We start from the raw sequence: 23,439 nt of genomic DNA, 5'->3' as shown, positions 1-23,439 counted from the left end.
GATCACAAAATAGAACATTTTGATTACACCAAATTAAAAAGTTCCTGCACAAACAAAACTAATGCAAACAAAATTAGAAGGGAAGTAACAGATTGGGAAAACATTTTTTACAGTTAATGGTTCTGATAAAGGCCTCATTTCCAAAATATACAGAGAATTGACTTTAATTTATAAGAAATCAAGCCATTCTCCAATTGATAAATGGTCAAAGGATATGAACAGACAATTTTCAGATGATGAAATTGAAACTATTTCCACTCATATGAAAGTGTTCCAAATCACTATTGATCAGAGAAATGCAAATTAAGACAACTCTGAGATATCATTACATACCTGTCAGATTGGCTAAGATGACAGGAACAAATAACGATGAATGTTGGAGGGGCTGTGGGAAAACTGGGACACTGATGCATTGTTGGTGGAGTTGTGAAAGAATCCAACCATTCTGGAGAACAATCTGGAATTATGCCCCAAAAGTTATCAAAATGTGCATACCCTTTGACTCAGCTGTACTACTACTGGGCTTATATCCCAAGGAAATACTAAAAAAGGGAAAGGGACCTGTATGTGCCAAAATGTTTGTGGCAGCCCTTTTCATAGTGGCTAGAAACTGGAAAATGAATGGATGTCCATCAATTGGAGAATGGTTGGGTAAATTATGTATATGAATGTTATGGAATATTATTGTTCTGTAAGAAATGACCAACAGGAGAAATACAGAGAGGCTTGGAGAGACTTACATCAACTGATGCTGAGTGAAACGAGCAGAACTAGGGGATCATTATACACTTCAACAATGATACTGTATGAGGATGTATTCTGATGGAAGTGGATATCTTCAACATAGAGAAGAGCTAATCCAACTCCAATTGATCAATGATAGACAGAATCAGCTACATCCAGAAAAGGAACACTGGGAAATGAGTATAAGCTGTGAGCATTGGTTTTTTGTTTTGTTTTGTTTTGTTTCTCTTCCCAGATTATTTTTTCCTTCCAAATACAATCCTTCCTTTGCAACAACAACAAAATTCTGCACATATATATTGTACCTAGGATATACTATAAGATATTTAATATGTATGGGAATGCCTGCCATCTAGGGGAGGGGGTGGAGGGAAGGAGGGGAAAAACTCGGAACAGAAGGGAGTACAAGGGATAATGTTGTAAAAAAAAAATGTACCTATGCTATGTACTGTCAAAGAAAATGTTATAATTATAAAAATTAATAATAAAGAAAAAAAAAGAAATCATCCAAATGTGAGATGATGAGGGTCTGCATCAGGATGGTAGTAATGTCAGAGGAGAGAAGGGAGTTCCTGTATGAGAGATATTAAAAAGGTAAAATTATGAACAAAGGATGCATATGAATTTATATTTGTATTTGTATTTATTTAGTCTGTTGTTGAAACATTTAATCATGTCCGACAGTGGACTGAAATATCCATGGGGTTTTCTAGGCAAAGATACTGGAATGGTTTGCCACTTTCCTCTGCTTTGGATTAAGGCAAATAGAAGTTAAGTGACTTGCCTAGGACCACACAGCTAGTGTCTGATGCCAGATTTAAACTCAAGGGTTTCTGGCTTGAGGCTCAGTGACTCTATTCAATGAGCCATCTAACTGCCTTTAATTAGCTGGACAAAACATTCTGAGGGAGAGACAGAAATATGCGTGGACAAAGTGAGCCAAATGATCAGCAGCTACTTTACTGACATTACCTTATCTATCTTCTGACTCCAGTGGAGGCTAGCTAAGACCCTTTGCCTAATAGCCCTGGAATAGTAATATCTTTATCCCCCAATGATGCTGCTTCTATTCTGGTTTCTATCATAATCATTCCTGGAAATAACTCCTGGAAAAACTCCAATAAGCAATTGTGTCTTTAGGGATTGCTGTCACCTCCTCATCCACCACAACCAATGAAGACTCCATAAAGAAAGTCCTTGCCACAAAAAGTCCTTGGCAGTGATAATTAGTCCAACCTTTGAAATGGATATGATTTTATTAATGGAAATGACTAAAAGGAAGCATGCATTGCCTGAGATTGGTGATGTATACCTGTCATTCCTGCTCCCAGAAAGAAATTCTGAGTGGCTAAGCTGGTCGAATATTTGCACCAAGTTCAGTATTAATATGGTGAATCTCTGTAGACAGAAGACTATTAGGCAACTTAAGAAGACATGAACCATCCCAGCTAGAATTGGAACAGGTCAAAGCTCCCATGCCAATCAAGGTGGGGCCAATGATTAATCTCTGTACTTCTAGCCCAGGTGAATTAGGGAGACCCAACATATTTTAACTGTCTTGAGACAGTGCTTTGCACAAAGTAAATAGTAGAGACATATTAATTCATTCTCAATCTGTATATAATTGCAAATAAATACAAATAAGTTACAAATATATTTTCATGTATTCTTTGCCTGAATATATAATGTGTGCTTTAACATTTGTTCTATGATATACAGAAAAAGTGAATCAATCAGAAAACATTTATTTGGTACAATTATATGCCAGGTACTGTGCTAAACACTGGAAATAGAAAGAAAAGCAAAAGCAGACGTTGGAAAGATTTATCAAGAAGCCCACAATCTAATGAGGGAGACAATTGGACATATACAGAACAAATTGGAGTTCATTAATAAAAGGAAAGAACAAGCATTAAGAGACAAGCTGGGAAAAGCTTCTTGTAGAAGGTGGGATTTTAACTGAGACATGAAGGGAAAGAGGGAAGCCAGAAGGTAGGGGTGACGAGGGGAAAATTACAGGCATAAAGGACAATAAGTAAAAATATCTGGAGATGGCAGATGGTTTGTCTTGTTCCAGCAAGGAAGTCAGCATATAAGATATAAGGTATTAAAAAATTGAAAAGGTAGGAAAGGGCCAAGTTATGAAGGGTTTTAAAAATCAAACAGAGGATTTTTATTTGATCTAGAGCTGATAGGAAACTACAGTTAAAATGTGTGTGTGTGTGTGTGTGTGTGTGTGAGAGAGAGAGAGAGAGAGAGAGAGAGAGAGAGAGAGAGAGAGAGAGAGAGAGAGAGAGAGAGAGAGAGAGATTCAGACAGAGAAAGAACTGTATAACAGCTCCTATAATTGGAGGGTACCCTACAGTCATGATAGGGAATTGAGAGGTCTCCCTTAACTCCAGCCTATTTGCAGCTTTGATTTCTCATGTGAAGGTTTGCCATTTTTTCTATTTGGAGCTCTTGAGAATGATTTGGAAACTCTCTAAATATAAAAGGAAATTAAATGAATTTCCTGACAATGCAATTATAAAATAAAAGGTTTGTACCAACAAAGCAAAACAAAATGGTAATAGACTAAGAAATGTGATATATTGGATCATAGAATTAGAGCTAGAAGAGACCTTAAAGATTTTCTAATCTAGTCCTTTCATTTTTACAGATGGGGAAGCCTAAATTAATTAAATGACTCATGGATCTCTTAAAAATCCAGTGGTACTGACCACATGTAATTCTGACCAAATTACATGAATTTGGAATAGCAACTAAATGGTGTATATGATGGGTAAGTGCTGGAAGAAAGACCCCAGTTTAAATCCTGCCTCATATACTATCTGTAACACCTTAGGCAAAATATTCAACTTTTCAGCCTCAGTTTCCTCACTTTAAAATGAGGGATAATAACAACATCTCCCTTTCCGGTGATTGTGAGGATCAAATGAGAAAACTTATGTAAAGCTATATAAATGCCAGCTATTATTATTAGCAATAAAGAAGAAGGAATGAGAAGTTCAAAAGACAAGATTTTCCAAAATTTAGGTACCTGGCTGGGTAGAGCTGATGCTGCCCTGAATATCAAAAGAGATAAATACTTTGAGACTATGGGATTTTCAGAATTAAGGTCCTAACTATTACCACAGATCAGCAAAGAAGCTGCATCACAGCTGAAGAATAGCAAATGATAGTACTGAGCAATCTAGGTGACCTACTCAGCAGAGAATAGATGTTTTGAACATTTGTTCATCACAAAACAACTCAGTGGAGACATATAGCAGAGAGAAATGTGATAATGTTACCAAGGGCTAATTACTTTTCCTTTTGGATATCTGTGGGTTTCTTTGGAATCATCTATATCTATTATTAGACATTCCCATTTGGTATATTCAAAGGGCAGCTAGAATCTCCAGGCCAGTAAGTTCCTGCCATGGTTCTGTGGTTTGTGAACCCTGTTTTAAAGGAATAGTTTTCCTCTTGGAATAAAGAGAAGAATTTCTCTTTGTCTTCCTCTCATATTGCCTCTAGGCTTATGTTGGATTGCAGGTCTAGCCCAATGCAAACTTTCAGAGTATAAAGTATATTTTTTGCTTTCCTTCTACCCACATTCCTTGAAGATTTCTTCCTCCTAGTTTCAATGACTCCATGACCTGTTTCAAGTTTTCATGATGGTACTTAACCTAGGCTTATTCTTCCTCAACAGAAGTCCATTTTCCAGTGTTGTCTCAATGTCTTTCCTCCTACCAAAATCTCTCTTCTCTTTCCTCTTTTCTTAGGTTCCTACTTTTTTTTTATAATGACTAATCTGATAAAGCAATAACTGCTAATTAATAAGTGATGTGTTTTTAAAAATTATCCTTTTGGGGGCAGCTAAGTGGCACATGGATAGAGCACCATCCCTGAATTCAGGAGGATCTGAATTCAAATGTGACCTCAGACACTTAACCTTCCTAGCTGTGTGACCCTGGGCAAGTCACTTAACCCCGATTGCCTTGGGAAAAAAAAAAAGTTATTCTTTTTATATAACAGGAACTTTCTAGAGAGAATACCTTAGCTCAAAGGAATAAATCTAATGGTGGGCAGAATGAAGGACATAGGAGTGGGTAAACACTTCCTAAACACTCCACTTAGGCACAAGAACTGTCTCCTCTGACTAGGGCTTGTCCTGTTTGGCCATATAGTTGGCTCTAGATAGACACATTTTCAATGTTAACTTGTGGCATGATAGGAAAAAAAAAATTGAAGGAAGTAAAATTTAAAGAAGATTTAAAGACCAAATAACAGTTACTTGATTAAGACTGGTTAAGAAACCAAGTAAAAACCAAATAATGATAATAGCTAGACTTTATATTATGCTTTAAGTTATGTAAAACACTATAAATTTTATTAGATCATTTTATCCTCACAATAACTTTTTTTTTAGAAGATGAAAAAACTGGCTTGCTGAAGTCATACAGCTATCAAGGGTTCCTCAAAACAACCTGTGTGAAGAAGTGCAAATGCTACTAGTTCTCTGACTTTTGAGGAAACAGGTTGAAGTGAGTGATTTACCCACATTTACATGGTTAATGAGCTAATAGTGCCAGATCTGGAGCTGGACTCCACGCCTATCAACTATCTTTCCCTTATGCCGTAGTTGATGTGAACTTGTCATAGTGTTCATTTCTATGTCCCATAAAAATCCCAGAAACAAACCAATTACATTTATCAGGATCCTGATAGTAGAACCGTAGCCTATTGGGTAGGTCTTAATGCTATCCCCTAATACCAAATTTTAAAAAGGGTTTTGGGCTGCAATTTATTCTCTCTTCAATTCTAGCACAGGGACAATTATTATTCTTACTAACCCCAAATGAAATAATTTCTGCTTGAATTTATATGGCATTTAATGATGAGAAAATGGAGGCTCAGGGTGGTTATGTGGCTGGAATCAGAATATAAATCCAGGACCAGGGGAAAAGAATTATAAAATGTGGTTCGGATGCTATGGGGATAGCTTGTCTCAGCACATCATTTACTGAAGACATCGCTTTTTCTTCTAGTCTGTACTATATAGTCCTGTAGGGATTTCCTAAAAGGTCTGATCTTATATAGGTGTGGTGATTTGGGGTTTTTTAATAATTGGTTTTATTATTGAATTTTATTGGTTTCGGTTTTTAATTATTGAATCTGATGGAAGATGAATTAGGTGACAACAACGGAGATGGGTAGCATCCAGGTGAAATGTGAGGCCATGTTGCTTTTTCAGTACCAGCTACCTATCTACCAAAAATGAGAGAAAGATATTCTGGCTCTGATCATATATGCCTTTTGCTCTTTTCAGAAAGTAGTTACTTACTGGACAAGAAAATTGCCACTACAGAATGGCAGTTAACTAAACTTTAGAAATTAACACTATGACTTAAATAGAAACCATAGATATTCCAAATTCCAAGGGCACTCTGGGCATCCTTGGAATTGGCCCAGGGGTTCAAGTTGAGATTTTTATAATATTGGAGCAAATATTATGGTTCCTAGTTCCAAGTAAATTTTGAATGTCTAAGGATTCTCTAGGGAATATTGTCACTGCTTCTTTGGTGAATGCTTTGTGGACTTGGAGCTGGTTGCAGTAAGAAAAGAACTGCTTGAGACAGCAGAAGACTTCTTGGGCTTTCCTTCCTTTCTCATGATACCAACTTATGATAGGCCTTCTTCATTGGTGACAGGTCATTTCATCTGGCCAGCCCTAGCTACTGAACCATACCGTTGTCTTTCTGTATTAGCACAAACAATCTTCTCTCCCCATGCTCCTTTCTACTTCCTGTTCAATGAATAATGATCAAATCAGTATTATTATTTGGGAGTAAATGGAAGGCAATAAGTATTTATGTGCTATCTACCATGTGCTAAGCACTGTGCTAAGGCACTTTTAAACAAAAATTTTGCCCATTACTTCTAGAAAAGACACATCATTCAAATTGACCTGTGACTCTACTGACTATATGAGTGATTTCACCTTTCCTTGCCCATAATTCTCCCTTGTGTATTATTTTTAGAATTGGAATGTAAGATTCTTAAGGGAAGAAACGATCATTCTTTTGAATTGGTATCCCCATAACTGTGCCCAATGCCTTCTATGTAGTAAATAGTAAATACATGTCTTTTCATTCATTCATTTATTCTAAGGAATTCAAATTATAGGTCCATATAAAGAAAAACTTGCCATTTATTATAGATATCCAAAAATGGACTTTAGTTAGCTTTGTGAACTATCATTTGAGACATTCCAGAAAATCCTAGATATTAGGGAGTTTTTAAATAAAGAATTTATCTGTTAAGTAGGAGTTTGAACTAGTAGCTTGTTCCAAGTACTTTCCACCTCTGAGACTCTATGATTCTATAATCTCTTTTATTCATCTACCCCTTTAGATGTGTAGAAGATGGACTCCCCCCCCGCAAGTAAAAGGAAAGAAAAGAAAAAGGTATGTCTCCAAATGTCACAAGGTTTCATTCTGTGGACTTGACTTCATGGTTTCTTTTCTTATGTGCATGAGTGAGTGAGTGTGTGTGTGTGTATTTTTGTTAACTCTTATTGAATGCCAAGGAGTATGTAAAATTAGGAGCAACTCATGACCTTGTTCGAAGATATTTTGGGTGTGTATAGCTAATTCAGGTTAACTCATTGAGTGTCCATCTAGATGTATTTGTGAAATATTTATTCAACAAACATTTATCATCCTAACCTGCCACTGGCAGAGCACTTTGCTGAGTATTCATGGCTTATCTTCACATGAGATTTTGTATCTTTTACTTTATTCTTAGTGTCCACCAAATACTTTCCAAGTTTTCCTAGAGCTAGATTCCAACTTGTTCAATGGAAATAGATTTGCCAGTTCATGCCTAGTTCAATAAATATAGACAGCTATTTAACATTTAAATCAATGACTTGGATTGATCAAGGCATAGAAGAATGCCTTATCAAATCTGCAGATAACACAAAGTGGGTAAGGGAGAACTAATAGAAAGGTAATACGAAATGTAAAAGAGGTAAATAGAAAGCCTTACAGTTGGGTTAAAAAAAAAATCACCTTAAATACAAGAAACAGGTCTAGTATGATTAGATCTATGAAAAAAAAAAGATGGGGGTTTTGATACATATGTTTACTTATGTATATGTTGTTTACTCCATTAGTATGTAATGGGAAGAGATTATTTTCTCTTTATCTTTGTAGACCCACTTTTCAATACTGTATAAGCATTGTAGACTGTTAGCTTGTTAACTAAGTGATTGAATACTTGCTTAGTGAACTGAAAGCAAAATTTAAGTTTATATTGTGTTATGGTAGTCTAAATACAATGTTGGGTTATAATAAGAATAGCTTATAGTAACTAGGAGATAATAGTCTGGCTATACTCTGCCTTGGTCATAAAATATTATAAAGGAAGGGAGCTTAGAGGTCAGTCAGTAAAATCTTATTTTGCAGATAAATCAACTGAGTCTTAGAGAGGTTGGGTGATTTTCCCACAGGGTAGTAGGTTGTAGAATTGAGATTTGAGTCCAGGTCTTCTAGAATCCAAATCTAGTTCTCTTTTAATCATATGTTGCCTCCATGTAAGGATTATATTCAGTTCAGGTCACCATTGTTTTGAAAGGACTTTGGAAATCTAGAAACAGTCTAAAGGAGGCTCCTGGAAGAGTGAAAGACATTGTGTCAATGACTATATGATATCAGCTGAAGAAACTGGGGATGTTTAGCATAGAGAGAAGACTCAGTGAAAGATCTAAAAGCTCTCTTCAAGTATTTAAGGGTTGTATTATGAAAGAGGAAGTCAGATTGTTTTATTTGGTTCTAGAAAAGCAACAAATAGAAATTGCAAAGAGCAATTAATGGGTACCCCTCACTGAAAGTCTTTAGGGAGAGGCTACATGACTACTTTTTGAGTGTGGTGAATGGAAAATTTGATATTTCTTCAAAAGGAAAATTATAAATTAACCAAGCTATGGGATCAGGTTCCCATTTTCCCCTGACTTTCCTCATTGGCAAATAGTTCCCAGGATATGGGTGGGTGGAGCAATTCTGGGAGAGTGTAGAGCAGACTCACTCAGTCCTATTCTACCCAGCTCATATGTTGAAAGCACATGTCTCAGAGTCAGTAAAAGGCACATCTTTGTTTAAATTTGAATCTACGTGTTGCTTCCCCATTCAATATAGTTTTTACACTTAGAATACAAGATCACATTCTCAGTCAATGAGGCTGAGCCAGCAGGAAGGGGGGGAGGGGACAAGAAGGGGATTTAATGTTGTATTAGGGAATATATATATATATATATATATATATATATATATATAGTCCTTACTGCCTGTGCTCAGCATCTCACTTTCACCCCTCCCCCAATGTGGTGAGAGTGACTGCTTGCTTCTCATGAGCCATGAATAAACTTTCTCTTTACACCTTGGGAGATCTCTGAGATTCATTAAGTGGGGTGTGTACTATACAATTTTATAAAGGCAATTCATCATCTGGTGTAGGACTAGATGCCCCTTGATGGCCCTCACAATTCTGAAATTCTCAGATTAATTGATAAGCTTTTAGAGTAAACTATGAGACAAACATTTTTGAGACAAAATAATAGAGGATGTTAGAAAGAGAAAGATATTCATCTGGTTCTTGGACAAACTTATGAACAAGACAAATTTGGTCTTTATCGTCCTAATTTTCACATTTTGTGTTTTTATTTTTACCCCTAGAGTCCACTTATTTTCCTTTTCAGGACTTCAATCTCTTAATTGTGTCCTTTGATCAAGTATTTCACTCACACTAAGAATAAGACTTTATTTCTCTAGAACTTCATCTATGTTGTTGGGGAAAAGTTAAGTAACTTTTCAAGAGCTTTTCATTTATAAAGTGAAATTGCTGAATTTGATATAATCAAAAAACCTTTTCAGTTCTAAACCTATGACATTTTTCATCTTTAAGCCTATAAAATGAAGCTGTAGTAATGAATTGCTGAGCAGATGAGTGGGGTTTTTTTTGGACGGTGGGGTTTAAGGTGGAGGAGAAAGATGAGACTTTAGAGAAGGGCTTCATAATCTGTATATATTTGCTATATATTTGTGTATGTATATAATTGTTTTATAACTATTTCAATATTGGTTTATTTCAAAATTCTTCATATTTTATTGTATGCATCTATCCTGAGAAGGGCATCCAAAAATTTCACTGGACTACCAAAGAGGTTTGTGGTATACACAAAAAGTAATCACTTATGCTTTTGTCCTTTTAGGAAAGAAAAGAATACAATATCCTAGACCTAATTTAACTGATCTAATGAAGAATCTCACAGAACTTGAGATCTAGTTCATTCATTTTCATTTTCTCTTCATATGTAGAAACTTGCTTGTTCAATATGCTCAGGATAAACCCAACACACACCGTATTTTCTATGGATACAGTCCAGAAAATCCACTTTTATGAAAGGGGATGGTGGATGGCTTAGAGTGTCTCACAAAAGTCTGGGTCTGGCAGTAGCAACATATCAAACAACTAACAACCTACTGTATTAGATACCCATTAGATTCTGGGCTTAAAGAGACAAAAATGAAACAGTCCTTGCGATTAAAATACTTACATTCTATTGGGGGAAACAATATATTTACAACATTATGGATACAATGTAAAGTATGTGAAATAAATACTAGATTAAAAAGAATTAGTGAGGAGGAAGAAGACACTAGCAACTAGGAGATCAGGCAAGAATTCCTGTAGACCTGGCACTTGAGGTGAATTTTTAAAGTAATTGGGGATTCTAAAAGAAAGGAGTGAGGATGGTGTGAATTTCAGGCACAGGAAAGAGTCAGTAATAAAGATGTAGAGAAAGGGAATGAAATATTGTGTAAGAGGAACAGGAAATGGCCATTGTCTAGACTTTGGGCTATGTGAAAGGTAATAAAAAGGCTGGAAAGATAAGTCAGAGCAGGTTGTGAAGGGCTATAAATGCCTAATAGAAGAGTTTGCATTTGATGTTGAAGGGAAAAGGGAATGAATAGAAATGGGGGAAAAAGAAAGGAGGAGGAGAGGGAGAAAGATTGAAGGAGGGGAGAAAGAAGGAAGAGACAAAGAGAAAGAGAGGGGGAGAAAGGGGAAGAGAGAGGGAAGAGAGGAGGAGAGAGGGGGAAAGAGAAGGGGAGAGAGAGGGGTAATGAGAGGAAGAGAGAGGGAGAGATAAAGACAGAAAGAGAGAGAGACAGAAAGAAAGAGAGAGAGAGAGAGAGAGAGAGAGAGAGAGAGAGAGAGAGAGAGAGAGAGAGAGAGAGAGAGAGATTATAACCTAAAGAGGAGAATGTTCAAGAAAGGATATGAATAGTATCAAATGCTCCAGAGAGATCAAGAAGGATAAAGATTAAGAAAAAGGTATTAAATTTGGCAATTAAGAAATTGATGTGGAAATTTGGAGAGGTTACTTTCAGTTGAAGAAGGAGGGCAAAAGCCAGATGTAAAGGATTGAATAGTGAGAAGAGTTGAAAAAGAGAAATATCCAAAAACTTTTTCTTTAGCTCATTTAAACATGAAAATCTTTTAATTTATCAATGGAACTATTAGCTTATTTGAAAGTATTACTAATGGTTTATCTTTTTTAAATCAACAACAAACCCAAATGCTAAATAGTGAATTTAATATATATTTCATATGTTTAGATTTATAAACTATTTAATTAACAAAAAAGTACTCTCATGAAAATCTAGGTAAGCTACCTGGTCTTAAAATGTGAAATTTTTTTTTTTAAAGTTTGCACTAACATGTTTAACCTATGTCAGATTGCTTGCTGGGTAGGGTAGAAAAGAGGGGAAAAGAACAAAGAAAAATTTGGAACACAAATCAAAAAGCTATTATAAAAAAAGTTGCATCAAATGTTCCAGAGATTATCAAATTCAATTATGTCCCAAATTGATTGTATTATTTCCACTCTCCTTTCCAAATCCTTTCTCCTTTCAAACTTTGCAATTTTTGTATTAGGCACTATCATTTCCCAAGTCTCCCAGATTTATAATCTCTTCATTAATAATAATAACTAACATTTATGTAGCACTTACTATGTGCCAAACAGTGTGCTAAATGCTTTACAATTATTATTTCATTTGATTTTCTCAATAAATCTGAAACATAATACCTAGCCTTCATTTTACAATGAGGAAATCAAGTTATAAAGGTTAACAAAGAGTCTGGCCAGACCACTCTATCCATACCACCTAGCTGTCCTAACACCTCATTCTCCCTAAGTTCACCTATTGAATCAGATATCATTTTTTTCTGTTTTAATCTCTAAAACATATTTTACATTCAATCCCTTCTCTCTACTAAATCCCTATTCTCTACCATCTTAGTTCAAACTCTCATCCCTTTTCATCTGTACAATTACAATAGCCTCCTGATTGGTCTTTCTCTCTCTAGCCTATCCTACACACTGTTGACAAAAGTAATTTTCTTTAAATGTAGTTCTGCTCATGCCTCTCCCTTACTTAATCAACCCATTGGTTCCTTACTAACTAAAATTAAATATATAAATTTCTTTCTTGGCTTCTAAAACCCTTCATAATCTAGCTCAACCCTATTTTTCCAGCTTCAGTGAGTATTTCTTCCCTTCCAACATTCTTCTTTTTCAGACAAACTGACCTCTTTGTTCTTTACACTGGAACCTCCATTTCCTCTCTTTCATCTGCACTAGGATTTTCTGCCTAGAAGACTCGGCCTCCTCCCCTCTCTCTTATGGAATCCCTCTCTTCCTTCATGATGCAAGTTTCAGCTTCTACACGAGGCCTTTCCCAATTTCCCCCAATTCTTATGCCTTGTCCCCCTCCTCAACCAATATTTAATTACTTTATATTTGTTTGGATTTATTCTGTGTATACATATATATAGTTTATGTATTTATTCTCATTCCTATTAAAATGTAACCTATGTGCCTATAGGGATTATCACATTCATTGCATCTGTATTCTGAGTGCCTCACATGTTTTCTGGCACATAGTAAACACTTCATAAATGCTTTTTGATTGATAAAGAAAACTTGTGATCTAGGTCCAGCTTCTTTTTTCCTAGACTTTTTTTTAAGTGCTTTGTTTCCATGGTACCACAAAAGATTTTCAGGCCAGGTGAACATTAAACAAAAGGAAGGGAAAAGTAGCCAATTATTTTAAAGTGGATCAACCAGTTATAAATCCTGTATTGGCTAAATTGATTCTATGTTATTTGAAATAATCTAGTCATTACCAATTCTCCATTTCACTCTATGCTGTGTAAAAATGATGGGATCTATTAAGGTTAATGTCTACAAGAGATTCTTGTTCCTAATAGCCTCTCCATTTCTGAGAACCAAGTGATCTCTCTAATCATACAATCGCAATGTTTCATATTCTAATTTTCCTTTCAGAGTTGGTCTACTGTATGAGACCTTTTATTAGTGAAAACCTGACAAGAATAATTACAAGGCATAAGGTTGTCTCATCTGCCCCAATATTTTAAACCTCTGTCAATATTCTCTGAGAACATCAGTATGGAGGGAGCAAATAAAAATGATACTGGGTTTTAATGCATACAAAATTAGGTTTCACCAATGTGATTCTGTCCCTTCTACCCCCATGTATACCTTCTAGGATTCAATGAAAACGAATTCTTTCCTTTTCTGTAGGAAGCTAGTGATCAGTTTTCCCCACACAATCTTAGTCAAATTTGCTCTCAGCAGAAGCCTTCCTTAATTTATTTTATGCTTCACATAAAATCTTCGGTCTAAAAGATCCTAATCAGGATCCAAGTAGTTCTCAAATTCCAAATTTCCTGGAAGGGGAAAAACACGTTGTGTCGTCTGAAATAGATTTTAATTCCTTTGTTGCAAGATTGTGTCTATCACCTACCTTGCTCATGATCTGATCTCAGCCGTCTTCTTGGATATTCTCTGCTAGTAATTCCCCTTGAACAAGAGTCTAGAAAAAGCCACAGATCACCGGAGAAGCTTTGGAGCACATTCATGTCTATCCTCTGCCTTTCCTCTGGCTCATTGCCTGCTTCCTGGTATAGAGACAAGATGACGTTTTGCAGGGTTGACTACTAAACCATCCTCCCGCCCCCATCCCCACTCTTATTGCCCCTCCCTTTTTCTTTCCAGGGCTCTGGAATGTGTCACATGGGAAATCGATCATGTGGCTTAGTGGAAGAATCTAACCATCTCCCTACCCCCTTCCTTTCAGCAACAAAGCAGCAGAAATATCTGAACTAGACTGGTTGGTTCTGAAAAGGGAAGTATTTATTAGCACACACAAAAAGCCCCATTCCTTTTTCTGTTTTCCACCTCAGGTTTTCATCTGGGTTTTTTAAGATGTTCAGGTTAGAAATGAAAATAGTACTTTCTCCCCCTATCATTATTCCATCCTACTCTCTAATTACCATGAAGATAGTAACTGGCCATTGAAGAGAACAGTTACTCTGACTTCAGAACTAGCAGGATGTTCTTTTAACTTGTTTTTAGAACATTCTGACCCCCAAAAGCTCAGTATCTTCAGCACCAAGGACAGCATTGTTTCACCTGCCCCAGAGGTGATTAAAGGAATTAGTTGATTTCACCATTTGGTGAAATAAAGTGTAGTTTATTGACCTGAATGTAATCACAAGTCAGGATATATATTTAAGATTCCGACTTCCCCACCTATTCATTGATTGATATTGCGATACAATGTGCTTCATTTCCCTTTGAACCAAGAATCATTCCTCCTCTGCCCTTCCCCCCCCCAACCAATCCCTTTTACTCCCATCTCTTGAATTTTCCTATTAAAACTTTTAAAATATCTGACCTGGATTTTGGGGCTGGGGAGGATTTTGTAGGAGATATGATAATAAAATCTAGATTTACATCCCTATACTTGTTTACCTGTATTTATATATATGTACATATGAACAGATGTGTTCATGTGCATATTTATGAGTCTTTATCCTTTTTTCTTAGGGCCTCAAAGACTGTAGGATTTACAAAGTAGGAAGGAAGCCTCTAGCTGTGTATTTAGCATCTATCCAGCTCAGCTGAAGTCCTAGTTGCCATGGTGTTGTGTAACTGCTGAAGAGGATGATTTCTTTCAATGATGGTCACCATGGGACCCCAGCAACTGAAGAAAGGCAAAGAAAAAAGGATTGAATGAGTGAATGGGACTTTCAATTAACATTCTTAGAGCCAAATTTACCTAATGGGCCCTTCCACTACCAGATTGTTACTGACCCCATGCCCTGAAAAGATTACAGAATTAATATGGAAATTGCAAACTTAACTTCTCCTGTCCTCCATAATTTCTAACTAGTGAATCTATTTAAATATGGATGCAAATATGGTTGAAAGCTCTAGTTTCCAAAATAATCTTGGGAAAAGATTCCTATTCATAGTGAAATATCTGGACATCTAAAGCTTAGCATTTGATCTGTAAGAATTGAATGATAATCATTTTATTTTCTTCAATAAAAAAACTAGCAAATACCCTAAAAATGTTGGCAGTAGGAGGTGTTGTTTTTTTAATGAAGGATTGAATTAAAATTTAAATATAAAATTTGAGAAAAATATTCTTTTAGATGTATTTTATTGTCAAAAATCAGACACAAAAAAATTGTCATTTTCTTTAAGATTAACCTTGGCTGACTTCTAATCCTTGAAAGATAATTATAAACATACATATTTGGGGAAAATTGTGAAAATACTTTCAGTTTGTAAAAATTCAGGCCCCACCTAAAAGTATTCTTTCTATATATTATTTTTCAAAAATCTCACTTGCCTCAATGTACCATCTTCTAAAAGTAATTTTATTATTTAACAGAAGATTTTAAAAGGCAAAATCCATTCAATAGAGCATTGTAAAATATACAAAATGTCATTTTGGCTCATCTATATGGAAGAAAATCTATTTTTAAAACAGATGTTATCTGGTGCAATAGCTTAAAAAAATCATGAATCCTACGTATAAGAAGATAAAGTTATTATATAACCACTGCTTAAAGACCTTTAGTGAAGGGAATTCACAACCCTATGAACTGACCCAGTTCATTTTGGATGAACTGTTAGGAAGTTTTTGCTTGTGTTGAGACAAAATCTGTACCCTTAACAAAACTAAATTAGTATGATTTCTCAGTGTGTTTACAGAATTGGGCATATAGGTATGCCTTAACACATTTCAATATACACCTTAGAGACAGCCAATATAGAAATCATGTTAAAAATCATATTCCCTATTTCTAATCCTGTGTTTATTTTGTCCAAATAGATCACATTTTCTTTGGGAAAATGAGCCAGACAGAATAAATAAGTCAAAGTGCAAAACTGTTCTTTTGTTTCCTTTTGAGTTCTCAGATTAAAAAAAAATTCTCAGATATCATTATTCCATTGGATTGTTTAGGTTGTATCTACACAACAGAGAGTAAAGTGGATATTTGACTTTCTGGTGTAGTCTTGAGAAGCAGTCCTAGTATATATTTAATTAAAAGTTCCTAAGAAAGTAAATTTAAGATCTCTAGAATGGTTCTTTTCACCTTCTTCCCCAAAATAATATTTTTTCTATTAAATCAATAACTTATTTATTTACCATTTACTAACTCTCACATGTGCAAGTTTTTGGCGAATTAGTGTTGTTTTTTTTTAATTGATTGTCTTCACCCACACCACTATCCTCCAGTATTACTATATAGTCTTTCTGTTCTCTCCCTCTGCCCTCAGAGCCATTGGAAAAAGTGACTGAGAGAACTCCTTTACCTCTTAGAAAAAAAAGTAGAAAAAAGGTATAAAATGTACCTTTTAGCAAATATCTGCATAACAGGATAATTAGTAATGCTCAGTGAGCCCAGTAATTGACAAGATCAACTAGGATGAGCCCCTATTACATCTTGGTCGTTTTCAGGAAGCCCTTGGGACATTTTTTAAGGTACTCAAATGAATTTTCTAATTCTGGTTCAATTTTATCCAAAACCTACAGAATTTCCTCATTGAGCAAATAAAGATGAGATTTCTTCTCTTGAAATTATTAGAATTAGACATACTAATTACGATAATAGTCACCCATTCATTAGTAGATTTTTGAGGATGTCATGGAGGTTCTTAGACTTAGTGAAAGCTCAGATAGCAGATATGGATGAAAAAAAAAAAAAAGCTAATTGAACCTACAAAAACAGGTGGCAGCTGGATTTTGGTCCATGAATTATACCTGAACGAGATTTACACCTCTTTTGGAACCGTTATCTAAGACCTTGGGTACAGTGAAGCCACTTTGTTGGGCTAATTTAAGTAGTTCTTGGTGGACTCAATTTAGGACAAATTCATTAATATAATTCTATCGGGGGACTAGACAATGAAAGCTCCTTCACTGGAGCATATACAGTATGTTTTGCCCCCTAGTAATTTGAATGGAGAATTATTTGGTGAGAACTTCCAGAAATATGTGATAACCTATAATAGTTATAACTCTACGATATCCCTGATTCAGATTTTCTGTGACTTGCATAGTATGTAAAACCTTTTAATTGACTCTTGAGCTAGAACTGTGGATTCCTAAAAAAAAGTCTTTAAAAGGGGATTTAATTTTTTTTCACTATTCTCCTTCCTCTCCCCCACCCCACAAGCTCCCTTCACTTCTCTCTCTGTTCTCTAGTGAGAATGGGGGAAATGATGAAATCTAGGTGGTAGAATCCTACCATCTGATTACCATGTGGCTTTGTACTCATGGTGTTTTCTGTTTGTTTGGTATTTTGTCTCTGATGTGTTTACTCTTTCCTGATCCAAGATTAATGAGGATTATGTATAGCATGATCTTCTGAGTTTCAAAAAGTTGGAAGAGTCACTGGTGGTTCACTGATAGAAGTTCATGATAGGGCTTGCCATGTTGAGCCATTCTTCCCCATTCCTGGAAATTGAGTTTTACATACCATTGTGTCATAAACTCCAGATACTTTATCTCAATTCTTGCTAGGATAATTACCCCCCCTTTTAGTATTGCCTCTCACCTCCCTGTCTCCTGTCTGTATTCTTCTTATCTTTTTAAAAAATATTTAACTTTTAAAATTAATTTTATAATTATAACTTTTTTTTGACACTACATATGCATGTGTAATTTTTTACATTATCCCTTGCACTCACTTCTATTCTGAATTTTCCCCTCCTTCCCTCCACCCCCTCCCCTAGATGGCAGGCAGTCCCATACATGTTACATATGGTAGAATATATCCTAGATACAATATATGTGAGCAGAACCAAATTTCTTGTTGCACAGGAAGAATTGGATTCAGAAGGTAAAAATAACCTGGGAAGAAAAACAAAAATGCAAACAGTTTACATTCATTTCCCAGTGTTCCTTCTCTGGGTATAGCTGATTCTGTCCATCATTGGTCAATTGGAACTGAATTAGATCTTCTCTTTGTTGAAGTTATCCACTTCCATCAGAATACATCCTCATACAGTATTGTTGTTGAAGTGTATAATGATCTCCTGGTCCTGCTCATTTCACTCAGCATCAGTTTATGTAAGTCTCTCCAAGCCTCTCTTGTATTCATCCTGCTGGTCATTTCTTACAGAACAATAATATTCCATAACATTCATATACCATAATTTACCCAACCATCCTCTAATTGATGAGCATCCATGTAGTTTCCAGTTTCTGGCCACTACAAAGAGGGCTGCCATAAACATTTTGGCACACACAGGTCCCTTTCCCTTCTTTAGTATTTCTTTGAGATATAAGCTCAGTAGTAACACTGCCGGATCAAAGGATATGCACAGATTGATGACTTTTTGGTGTGTCCTTCTTATCTTGACCCCTATCCTGTCAGGATTAAATTATGATCCTTTCCTGGAATTATGGCTTGCCCATCCTCCCAGCACATTTGTCCCCATTATCTGCTTTTGTTTCCCCTATCAAACCCTAGTTAGCTAAAAACCTATATAAGTTCCCTGCCTCAGTTTATCTGTTCTGACTGCTTTGGACAAGAGTCCTATCCAGTCTGCTAGCCTAAACTCTCCACATTAAAGATTAAAATAACCAATTTCTGTCTGTCTCAGTTTCTCTGGTATTACAGCCAAAGTTGTAACAATCAAGTTTGGCAAGGAGCCAGCTTTGAAAAGCAACTCACTTGAGCAATTTGGAGCTATGCCCAAAAAGTTATCAATCTGTGCATATCCTTTGATCGGCAGTGTTACTACTGAGCTTATATCCCAAAGAAATACTAAAGAAGGGAAAGGGACCTGTATGTGCCAAAATGTTTATGGCAGCCCTCTTTGTAGTGGCCAGAAACTGGAAACTACATGGATGCTCATCAATTGGAGAATGGCTGGGCAAATTGTGATATATGAATGTTATGGAATATCATTGTTCTGTAAGAAATGACCAGCAGGATGAATACAGAGAGGCTTGGAGAGACTTACATCAACTGACGCTGAGTGAAATGAGCAGAACCAGGAGATCATTATACACTTCAACAACAATACTGTATGAGGATGTATTCTGATGGAAGTGGATATCTTCAACAAAGAGAAGATCTAATTCAGTTCTAATTGATCAATGATGGACAGAATCAGCAACACTCAGAGAAGGAACACTGGGAAATGAATGTAAACTGTTTGCATTTTTTTTCCCCAGGTTATTTTTACCTTCTGAATCCAATTCTTCCTGTGCAACAAGAAATTGGGTTCTGCACACATATATTGTATCTAGGATATACTATAACACATTTAACATGTATGGGACTGCCTGCCATCTAGGGGAAGGGGTAGAGGGGAGGAAGGGAAAAATCAGAACAGAAGTGAGTGCAAGGAATAATGTTGTAAAAAATTGCCCATGCATATATACTGTCAAAAAAAGTTATAATTATAAAATAAAAGAAAAAAATATTTAAAAGAAAGAAAAAAGAAAAAAAGAAAAGCAATTCACTTGGGGCAGCTAGGTCTTATAGCTTTTTATTTACAAAACATATGCAACAAAACCTTCTGTTCCAAATTTCCCCCACCTTCCCCCTACCCTTTCCCCTAGATGGCAGGTAGTCCAAATACGTGTTAAATATGTTAAAATATATGTTAAATCCAGTATCTCTATACATATTTATACAATTATCTTGATGCACAAGAAAAATCAGATCTAGAAAGAAAGAAAAAAAAACCTGAGAAGGAAAATAAAAAGTCAAGCAAACAATAATAGAAAGAATGAAAATGCTGAAGTCAGGAAAACCTGAGTTCAAATTTGGCCTCAGACATTTAATACTTTCTAGCTGTGTGACCCTAGAGAAGTCACTTAACCTCAATTGCCTCAGGAAAAAAAAAAGCAACTCACTTCATCTAGTTTAGCTACAAATTGACTAGATAGTGTTTTATGAACTTTTCTTAAGTGACTACTGCATGCAAAGCACCAGACTAGGTACTGGGGAATGCAAAGATAAAAAAGGATAATTTCTGCCCTCAAAGACCTTATATTCAATATGGGGATATATCAGGAATTCAAGTATATGTAGAGTACAAGAAAAAACAAAGAGAGAGAATTTATATCTATGGGGGAAAATAGAGAAGGAATAGGGAAGGTTCATGAAAAATGAAGGTGATGCCTGAATTGATTTTTGTTAGAAGACAACAATTCTGAGAGACAGAGATGAGGGGTAAGTGCATTCCAGACATAGGAAACTTTTTAGATGAATGCATGGAGGCAGGAAATGGAATCTTAAGTTCTGAGATCAGTTGGAACAGATAGTTTATGAAAGGGGAGTGGTATCAGATTTAGCTGGAAAAGCGCTAAGGAGAGCATTAAATGCCAGGCTGTTTAATAGAAAGCCATTGAAAAATTTTGAATTGGGGAGAAGTATGGTACAACTTGTGCCTTAGGAAGATTATTTTGGCAATTGTGTGGGGAGAATGGAGAGACTGCAAAGGACTCCAATTGGGAGGCTATTGCCATTGTTCAGGAGAGAGGCTAGGAGAGCTTGACCTAAGGTGGACAGTTACTTAATAAAGAAATGTTTGTTGATTGGTACCTTCAACGGAAATAAATTTGTCTAGGAGGGACAGATTCAGTGGTGATGGTAGAATTATTTTGAGTTATTTTGTGACCTTGAGTTTTAAATTCCTACAAGATATCTGGTAAAACATATCTTATTGGCAGTTGATAATGAGGAACTTTAGATCAGGAGTGATATTAGGGATGAATATATAGACTAAGAAGTCATGTGAATAGAGATGATACTTAAAACTTCTAGAGAAGATAAATTATGTAAGGAAGAGAATATAGGAGTCAACTAGGTGGTGCAATTGATAGAGTACCAGGCCTGAAGTCAGGAGGAGCTGAGTTCAAATTTGGCCTCAGACACGTAACACTTCCTAGCTGAGAGAGAGAGAGAGAGAGAGAGAGAGAGAGAGAGAGAGAGAGAGAGAGAGAGAGAGAGAGAGAGAGAGAGAGAGAGAGAGAGAATGTACAGAGCAAAGAAGACTCAGGACAGAACCCTAACAAACACCCATGCTAAGGAAGAAATTAATCTAGCAAAAGAGCCTGAGCAGTCAGACAAGTAGAACCAGTATGCCATGGAGACCATGCAGAAAGAGAGTATCTGGGAGGAGAAGATAGGTCAATATTAAAGAACACTGGGAGGATTAGGACTGAGAAAATGCCTGGCTCTAGGAATTTAAGAGATCATTGGCAAACTTGCAGAGTAGTTTTAATCAAGTGATAGAAACAGAAACCAGATTGCAAAGGACTAAAAAGTGAGTGAATGGTACAGAAGGAAGTGCAGATAATTCTTGTAGGAGTTTTACAGTAAAAATTAGAAGAGACGTGAAACTATAGCTTTCCTTCACTCATTCATTTAACAAACATTTATTAAGCAACTAAGGTAGCTAAGTGATACCATAATGCACAGAATCCTGTGCTTGAAATCAGAAATCCTCAGACACTGTGTGATCCTGGCAAGTCAACTTAATTCTGTTGCCTCAGGTTCCTCATTTATAAAATGAGCTGCAGAAGGAAACAGCAAACAACTCTAGTATCTTTGCCAAGAAAACCCCCAATGAGATCATGAAGAAACAGACACAGTTGAACAACAAAAACAACAAATAAAGCACCTACTACGTATTAGGATGCCAGAAAGACAAAAACAAAAATGATGTTATCTGTGAACCATTACATTCTATTGGGAGAAAACCCAACAATATAGCTTCATAGGACTAAAGATTTAAAAGAAGAAGGGGCTTTAGAGGCATCTAGTTCAGCCTTCTCATTTTAGAAGTAAGGAAGCTGGCCCAGAAGTTAAATAAGTAAGTAGAAGAAGGTCACCAAGGCAGTGAGTAGTGGATCTGAGACTTGGGCTCCCATGTTCTAAATTGAAATACATTGGGCTTTCTCATTCATGAACACTATCTCTGTGTATACTGTAAATTAAAAAGAGGAGGTATAATTTAATATTTATTTTCTCTATATTCCTGGGAAGAAGAATGCTAATAACCAGGAGAATTTCCTTCCTATAGGAGATATTCTTCGAGCTAAACTTTGAAGAAAGTGAATTCTGTGAGGCAAAGAAAAGGGGAGACATAGGAGACAGCTTACAACTAGATACAGAAAAAAGAAAATGGAATGTTATGAATGGGGAACCATAAATTAGGCCAGCTTGCCAGTGATGTCGTGTGTAGAGTTCAATACCTAATGTTAGTCCACCAGATTTATATTTTTACATCAACTTTCCAGGCCTATTTCTTATTAGTGTTGATTTTCTTAAAGTCACCTGAAAATTATTCTGTTATTTTGATGCCCCTACTTCAATTTGCTCAGTGCTGGTAATACTCCATCCATCCTGTGACTTAAGGTCCACTTTTTTTTCAGAGTGTTTACAAAGCAGTGGACATCCTTTACTTTTAGAAATGCTCCTTGTGTTTTCTGAGAAATTGTTATATTTTGTAGAAATTATTTTTCTTACACCTAAACTAGTGCTTACCATTTAAAATATTTCATTATTTGTTGTGAATTTTGGCATCCAAGACCAAGTAAGCTAAAGGAAGTTGCAGGAGTGAGATCTCCTAGTAGGAGATAGTGCATGGAAATTGGTCAAGAGTGATATGGGAGAAAACAAACAAACAAACAAACAAACAAACAAACAAATAAATAAATAAATAAACAAACAAATAAATAAATAAATAGAAAGAATGATATGGCAGCACAATAGGAGAGCAGGTCAAAGCCAGTGCTGTCTTCTATGGAGCCATTCCAGGTACCAAAGCCTAAAACCAGGGATCTCCCATTAAATGACTGTAGAAGGAAACAGAATAAAATGAATTGGTCAATAAACATTTATCAAGCACTATGCAACTAAGTGTTGTTAGCTTACAATCTAATGTAAGAGATGACATATAAACAACTTTGTGCAATCAAACTGTATACAGGATAAGTAGTCCCTTTACTGGAGATCCAGAGTTTTAGCCTTTGGTCCCTGTTCTGAGAGACCAGAGTAGAAAGAGTTTTAGATTCTTGATTATTGGAGTCCCACTTGTTTATCACCCTTTTGTTAAATGTTGGTTCACTTCAGGACTATCTGCAGGAACTTGGCGTCCCTGGAATAATTCTTGTCAAACTTTTCCTCTTAGCCCATTTACTCTAGATCACTTGTGCTTCCCCTTGACAGATTCTCACTATTTTTTGTTTGTTTTTTATAATGCACTTTGATTAGTATTTCTTTTTCTCTTTGAAT

The 23,439-nt window shown here is 35.9% G+C and overlaps 1 protein-coding gene across 12 annotated transcripts in view; it reads right to left on the bottom strand.

The window, feature by feature from the left end:
* GPR19 (G protein-coupled receptor 19) overlaps nucleotides 1-23,439 on the bottom strand; it is an 86,074-nt gene that overhangs the window by 38,811 nt on the left and 23,824 nt on the right. For 8 of the 12 annotated variants that reach the window (XM_074269140.1, XM_074269147.1, XM_074269139.1 and 5 more), the window contains exons 2-3: nucleotides 14,636-14,867; nucleotides 13,626-13,779 (exon numbers count right to left, since the gene is read on the bottom strand). The exons of 1 other annotated variant lie outside the window; for it this stretch is intronic. The gene's annotated coding sequence lies outside the window, so the exon portion shown is untranslated. Of the gene's footprint in view, nucleotides 1-13,625; nucleotides 13,780-14,635; nucleotides 14,868-17,427; nucleotides 17,637-23,439 lie in introns of all 12 variants that reach the window. 3 more of the 12 variants (XM_074269142.1, XM_074269138.1, XM_074269141.1) reach the window with 2 other exon arrangements.

This window comes from Sminthopsis crassicaudata, chromosome 5, assembly GCF_048593235.1.
Source record: "Sminthopsis crassicaudata isolate SCR6 chromosome 5, ASM4859323v1, whole genome shotgun sequence".
In the NCBI taxonomy this organism is placed as follows: Eukaryota; Metazoa; Chordata; class Mammalia; order Dasyuromorphia; family Dasyuridae; genus Sminthopsis; species Sminthopsis crassicaudata.
This window is presented reverse-complemented; position numbering and strand designations above follow the sequence as displayed.